This window comes from Pteropus alecto, unplaced genomic scaffold, assembly GCF_000325575.1.
Source record: "Pteropus alecto unplaced genomic scaffold, ASM32557v1 scaffold75, whole genome shotgun sequence".
NCBI lineage: Eukaryota > Metazoa > Chordata > Mammalia > Chiroptera > Pteropodidae > Pteropus > Pteropus alecto.
Genome location: NW_006440638.1, coordinates 7,926,939 through 7,934,117, shown reverse-complemented (window position 1 = coordinate 7,934,117; position 7,179 = coordinate 7,926,939). Strand labels below are relative to the sequence as shown.

General features: G+C 38.9%; 1 protein-coding gene across 1 annotated transcript in view; it reads left to right on the top strand.

Annotated features, from left to right (window-relative positions):
- Positions 1 to 7: 7 nt before the first annotated feature.
- The window catches only part of GXYLT2 (glucoside xylosyltransferase 2), a 101,634-nt gene continuing 94,462 nt past the window's right edge, over positions 8 to 7,179 (top strand). The window contains exon 1 of the mRNA XM_006917469.3: positions 8 to 67. The gene's annotated coding sequence lies outside the window, so the exon portion shown is untranslated. The remainder of the gene's footprint in view (positions 68 to 7,179) is intronic.

Sequence of the window (7,179 nt, the reverse complement as noted above, 5' to 3'; positions counted from 1 at the left end):
CCCGGCCCCCGCGTCCGCGCCCGCGAGCCGGCCGCCGGGGCGCAGCGAGCCTGGAAAAGTTGGCGAGGTGAGTCGTGGCAGTCCCAGAGTCCCATCTGGGGACTCGGGTCTCACTCCCTCCACCCGTACCAAGTCCAGGGGAGGCTTTGAGCTGGAAGGACAGAATCCAAATTCACCCACGAGCAACCCACTTCTACTTCTTACCCCGCTAGAGATGAAAAACCACTTTCGTGGAGCCCTCCTGATGGCACAGTACTGATAATCACGTACATTTTTGAAAGAGAAGTGTCAGGGAAAGTAGTTTGTATATTACATTTTTTTTAACTGTTAAGGCGAGACTTATTTTTGCATTCTTGCAAACATACGCCCTTTGTTTAATTTTTCAAGAGCCATCACGATGCAAGAATGCTTTATCTAATTCTCATGTTTCGCTGGAGAATTTTTACCAAAAACATAGATCTAATTTAGTTGGAAAAGTTAGATATTTACCAAAGACTGGCTGCCTGTCATTGAACCTCGAATCGCCCTGTGCTTAGAACAGAAGAGGCACTCAACCTAAGTTTATTAAAAAGTTTTCTCCTTGAAAGGAGTGATGTGTGGCACGGAAAAGACACAGTGAGGGGTTCCCTGTGCTTCGTTCTGGTTATGGCTCAAGCACGGTCAAAGAGTCCTGCAGAGAAAACATCTTAACCTTCGACATTATGTTTGGTATTCTCTTTCTCTGCACAAGGCTTAACACGCCACAGCTTTTCGTCAGAGCGTTTTATCTTTGTCCTTAGGGTCACTGGAACGCCTGCAAGTTAGGGATTTGCGTTCATTTCCTTTGTTGTGGAGAGCTTTTTAACAATCCTTGTCTTGTAGCCATTGTGTTTCCTCTGCCCTTTAGAAGCTGTAGATGTTTCTAACTGCCAGTCGCAAGGTCCGCATTTGCTGGATTTCTTAATTACTTAAAATGAGTCGAAGAATTCTTTTTGACCGTAATAACTAAATGTGCTTTGGTGCTTTTACTGTAATTAAGAGAAAAGAAACCTCAAGAAGTAGCTGTGTCAGCCTTTATTTCTCTTCTGCCTCATAATAAATGTACAGATGGATACTGACAAATTTTAGGGGGGAAAAACCCCAATGAAATAGTCACTTTTTAGTATTTAGAACCCCTTACAACCCCTTATAAATGTATATGCTCTTTAAAATAAGGATATTTCTGTTACTTAATAGGATTTTCTTTCCTATGTACTGAGGTTTCTTATAATGGATTATATGACAGTTCAACTACAGGTTTACTATGATTTGTAAGTTGACAGGACAACTTGTAAGATAATAATAACTAACACCATTTGACATAGCTAACCAGGCACAGTGCTAACAGGTACATAAAAATAGTCATTGTTATCACTTTTTGTATATTACCTATGTTATTTGCACTGCAACCCTATGATAGTGGTTCTCAAAGTGTGGCCTTTAACCAGCAGCACCAGTGTCACTGGGGGCCGTGTTAGAAATGCAGATTCTCAGGCAGCACCCCAGACCTACTAAATCAGAAACTGTGGGGGTGAGGTCAGTAATCCATGTTTTAACAAGTCCTCCCCTTGTTTCTAATGCACACCAAAGTTTGAGAGCCTATTCTGTGAAGTAAGCACTAACATATCACCATTTTACAGATGAGGAAAGTAATGTATAAGGTTTAGCAATTTGTCCAAGGTTTGTAGATAACATGTAGTAGGTAAGGATAAAGACTCAGCAGCGTGGGCCCAGGTTGAGCTCTTACCTGCTATACTGGTTTCATACACTAATCTTGCCTACATTTCATAATATTTCTTAGATTTTTCTAAATAAACATAGATTTTTGCAACTGTCTCATTCTTCAGGGTGTTGGGAACATTGGGGCAGCACCTTCTCGTCCCTATCTGAACAAATTGGCTGTGACTAGGAAGAGACCATGAACAGAATCCAAATGGATGTTTCGGGGAAGGACTGTTTCCATGAGCCACAGTACCATTTTTCTTTTGAACCTATCTCTTAGATTATCATGGTAATCATGGCTAACACCATAGGAATAAAGAACATAATTTAAAAACTCAGGGAGGAGTGAAAAATAAGAGCCACAGGACATCTCAAGCTCACATGCATAAACATGAAAGTCTAGTGTCCTCTGGAGAAGCTGACGTTTTGGGGGACTTATTAATGTTTCTTTTACTACCTAGACAGAAATGGGGACAGAAGACTCTGAAGCAGTAAGGGAGCAGGAGGAAAGATCTCTGCAGGAACTCTTTTATTGCTTTCCTAATCCTGTCTGGGTTAAATTTTTGTGGTTTAGGAGGAATTTAATTTTAGGGAGGGAAAAGAAAGCTTCATGTTTTTAGAAAATGAGTGCTTTAATCTCTTTACGTGGCTAGAATCCAGAAGAGAGGAAGGCTACAGGATCTCATTTCTCAGGGCTGGGGAGTAGTCAGAAGAAATTTGGAGTTGAATGTGGCACAATCTACCACCTGCTGACCGTCCTTGGACCAGTCTGCGTTGCCTCCCCCAGGATACTGCTGTCAGTGAAGTTCTGCCACGTCAGCACAGGAAACATAGCACTCTCCTTCCACATCTTGTTTTCATTTCAGAGAAGTTTCCAGGGACTTGCCTAGTTAGCAGGCAGACCCTACAATTTTATAACTAGTCATTTGTGTGCAATCTGTCCTGTGGTGGCCTCTCTTCTCTATAAATATAAAGCCACAAGGTAAAATCTGACCTTTTAGGTTAAGGGCAGGATCTGAAAACTGATACCACACTATAAGTAGTATAGTTCCAGTGCACAAGAGAAATGAAATCTTTCTAGTTTGGTTTATTAGTGATTTATACCTGGCTGACTTCCAAAAAGAATTTGAGATGACTTACAGTAGAAAACACATGTACAATAAGGCCATTGAAATAGTTATAAAAAATGAAAAGACATAAAAAGAGGAGGGGGGAAATTAGTACTGTTTGTTAAAAACTGAGGCCACTATTGTTATGATTTAAGTATTAAAGTTAGCTCTGTGCTTCCTGGCAGGCATGTCAAAAAGGAAAGCAAGTATGGCGGGCTGCCTCATTTTCACTGAATGATAGAACTTTGTTAGGAGAGATGATTCGTTTTTCATGGGACTGAATTCTAAAAGGAAAATTTAACTTGGAATACACTTTAGACTTTAGAAGTCTATTTCTCCAGCTTGCTTCTGAAAACTCCTCTTTGAGCCTACATATGGAAAAGGAAGTTTAATATAACTGCCAATCCACGCCATGTAAAAAAGGAATTTGGCATCTGGAGTCCAGAGAATTGGGTTCTAGTCCCAAGACATTTCATCTTAATTTCCTCATCTGTAAAATGATGAATTGATCCAAAGTTTTCTAACATCTCTTCCAGCTCTGACATTTGCTGATTCTCTGATGAGATCATCAAGTTTAGCTGCAGAATCCCAACAAAGACTATTGTTTAGCCCTTTGTGCTGTCTCTTGCAAAATCACTGTTTCTCATTTTGGCTCTAGCCTAGAACTCATATTGATTACTCAAACTTAACCCTCTTTTGAACTTTATTTTTCTTCTGCGTTGGCCTGGATATTGCTATTTTCTCTTAAAATGCGGTTTCTAATGGAGACTTAGGCTACCTCTACACTCTGTGGTGCTCCTGTGCCATTTTTTCCACAGTCATTCAGCAAATGTTTACTGTACATATATTCTGGGCCAGGCATTCATTCTACAATGATGAATGGAGTTGCTGCCCACACCAAATTTAGGGAAGGGGGAAGGGAAGACAATACAGAAATACTACACTTGGCAGCCTCCCCAGCTGCCCCAATGAGAGGAAGCATGCATACTTTCTCATCAAGACAGCATTTCCTGCAGTTCCCTTTAGTCTCTAAGATAAGTCTTTTCAGAGAGTTCTAGCTTGAATAAAGGTCTCAGTAAAAAGGGATGATGTTATATAGAAAAATGCCAAGTTTGTGGCCATCCTGTGATTAGCTGGTAAACCTAAACATTGAAGGTCTTTAGATCTTGGGTACCATCTATGATATTCTGTCCTATGAGTGTTGACTGTATTCACGTTCATTTTTCTTGATTGGTCCACAAGTCCCCTTTTTCACCCTCTACACGTACTCAGTCAGTAAACCCTGTTGGTTCTATCTCAAAATATATCCCCACTCCCACTTCCACTGTTATCACTGATCTAAACATCATCCTTTTATACCTAGGTATCTGTCTGCAGTAACCTACAATCTGGTTTGTGTGTTTCCACTCTAGCACTCTCTACAGTCCATTTCCATGCAGCTGCTGGAGTAATCTTAAATATGTAGACTACATTGGATCCCTTTGCTGGTTGAAAGCCCTACACTAATAGACTTCCCATCACACTGAGAATAAAATTCAGTTTCTTAGTGTGGCCTTCAAGTGCTCACCTGATCTTAACCCCATTTAGTTCTCTGACTTTGTCTCTTAACCACTCCCCACTTCACTCACTCCACTTAAGCCAAACTGGCCTTCAAATAAACCGAGTTCACTCCTACCTCAACACTTTTTACTTGTTTCCCGTGCTAGAATGATCTTTTCTCACATTCTTGCATCACTAGAGTCCTCATTTCTTTCAGGTCTCTGCTTTCAGATTTTTTTCCTCAGAAGGGTCTTCCCAATTGCCCTAGAAAAACAGAACCTTCCCCATCATCCTCTACCCCCTTACCCTGTTTAGTGTATTTTTATAGCATTCATCATTATATGAACATTGTTATTTTATTTGCTTCCTCTGCCCCATATACACTTCAAGTACTGCTGGCACCTATAACAGAAATTATCTTAAAATAGGTTCTCACTACATATTTGTTGAGTGAACTAATAAACGAATGCAATATCCAGCTTGTGCCAGCACTGTGCTAAGACTTCACTTACATTATTAAATTACATTATTAATAATATTAAAAACAATCCCATATCCTTTAGGAGAATAGTGAAGATCTTCAATAGTAACATTCTTAAAAGAAAGGGCTTTTTTTTCTTTTTAATAGATTTTAATTTTTAGAGCAGTTTAAGATTTATGAGAAAGCAGTGCAGAGTATTTCCCTATACCCTGCACCCAGTTTCCTCTATTATTAAAATCTTATACTGATTCAACATATTTGTTGCAATTAATGAACTAACATTATACATTATTACTAATGTTTAGTTTATTTAGATTTTCTTAGTTTTTGCCTAATGTTCTTCTGTGCCAGGATCCCTACCAGGATATACTACATTACATTTATTTGTCTTATTTCCTTAGGCTCCTCTTGGCTATGGCCATTTCTCAAAATGACCTTGTTTTTGATGACCCTGAGAATTATGAAAAACACTGATCAGATATTTTGTAGGATACCCCACCATTGGAACATGTCTGATGTTTCATTCATTGTAATACTGGGGTTTTGGATTATTGGGAGGAAAACCATATAGGTAAAGTGCTATTTTTATCACATCATACCAAGTGTGTATACTGTCAACATGATTTATGACTGCTAATATTGGCCTTAGTCACCTGGCTGAGGTAGTGTCAGTTTTCTCCACTGTAAACTTACTCTTTTCCCCACTCTCCATACTGTAAACTTTGGAAGGAAGTTACTGTGCACAGCCCCCACATAAGGAATTCCATAAGGAATGCTCTCCATCCTTGAGGGTGGAGTATCTATATAAATTATTTGTAATTTTTCTACATAGGAGATTTGATTATTTTTCCCCATTTATTATTTTTTTCAGTCATATCAGTATGAACCTATAGATATTTATTTTATACTTTGAGTTACAATCCAATATGACTTTATTTTGTTGCTGGAATTTTTTCAGTTTTGGCCATTAGGAGCTCTTTCAATTTGTATCTATGCTTCTTTGACACACCCCCATCAATGTGTGTTTGTGGTTTTTTTGTTTTGTTTTGTTTTTTAGTTTTTGTTTTTGTTTTTGTTTTTTTTTGCTTTTTGAGCACTTCCTTACTCTCTGGCACTACAGGGTGCTCCAGGTTCATCTCATATATTCTTGTATATTTCTTGCCTCAATCCTACAATAAACCATTTCTTCAAGGAGCCCTGATTCCTCTTGTTGGAAAATGGTTTTAGAAACCAAGATCTGGGCACCTAGCAAGCTTATTAGTATTGGGGTATCACTTTTTTTTAGTTCTTCACAGCTTACAGAGAAAAGCATATTTGTGTTTATACTAACTTTTGTATGTACACATATCTATAAATATTTCCATATGTAACCATCTCTACCTATGTTAAACTAAATATGGATTCATACTGATGTCTCCAACTCTAATCAATTACTACATGGATCATCCTAGCTTCCTTTACTTGCTTATCTGGGAAAGGGAATGTTTTTATTTTCCAGAAGCCCCAGCAAAATTTTTCTCTCATCTCATTGGCTTTGATTGGTTTAAATGCCTGTAGCATGGAGGAGGGAAAGGGAAGGAATGGAGGAGTGAGATAGGACCAGCTAATTGACTTAAGCCAAGCAAGGCCCACCCCTTGAGTTAGGGGTGAGGCCAAGGCCACCAAGGTCAAAGACAGTATACGGCCAAACTATTTCTAGTGGCTGAGACTATCAGGTATGAAACTCAGGAATTGGCAGCCACGTTTCTGCCATGTGGAGAAAGCTGGTCTGCATCGGGAGAACATGAACCCAAGGTGCTGTGGAAAGATCAGAAGCAATGCAGAGTGACTGGGGTGGAGGGTAGGTCCTAATGTTGTTCTCAGGGTCAGCTTCTGCCCTTCGCTGGCTATGCTGTTTCATCCCTTTCCTAGATTCCATAAATTGAGTTTCTTTCACTCACCACCAGAGAGTCCTGACCAATTTGTATATGTAGCACCTGCTTTTAGCACCTTTACTAAATTCAGTAAATAATGGCCATATTGAAACTTATCCCCATACAAACTCACAAGTGAGAGTCTTTGGAAGATTTGAAAACAGATTTGTTTTCCTTGGAAATATTTCTCTTCATGTTATAGTTCACTGTAAGAAAATAAGAGCCAAAATTTTATGTTTTATATATGTATATGTGTGTAATCCCATTTAAAATATTTTTTAAAAAGAAAATAAGAGACTTTTGTTGAAGACAATTTATTTTACATTCCTCTCCAAATTGTCCCCAGCGCTTGATTTATTTCAGATTCTGAAATTTTGAAAACTGCTCCTGGAAAGAA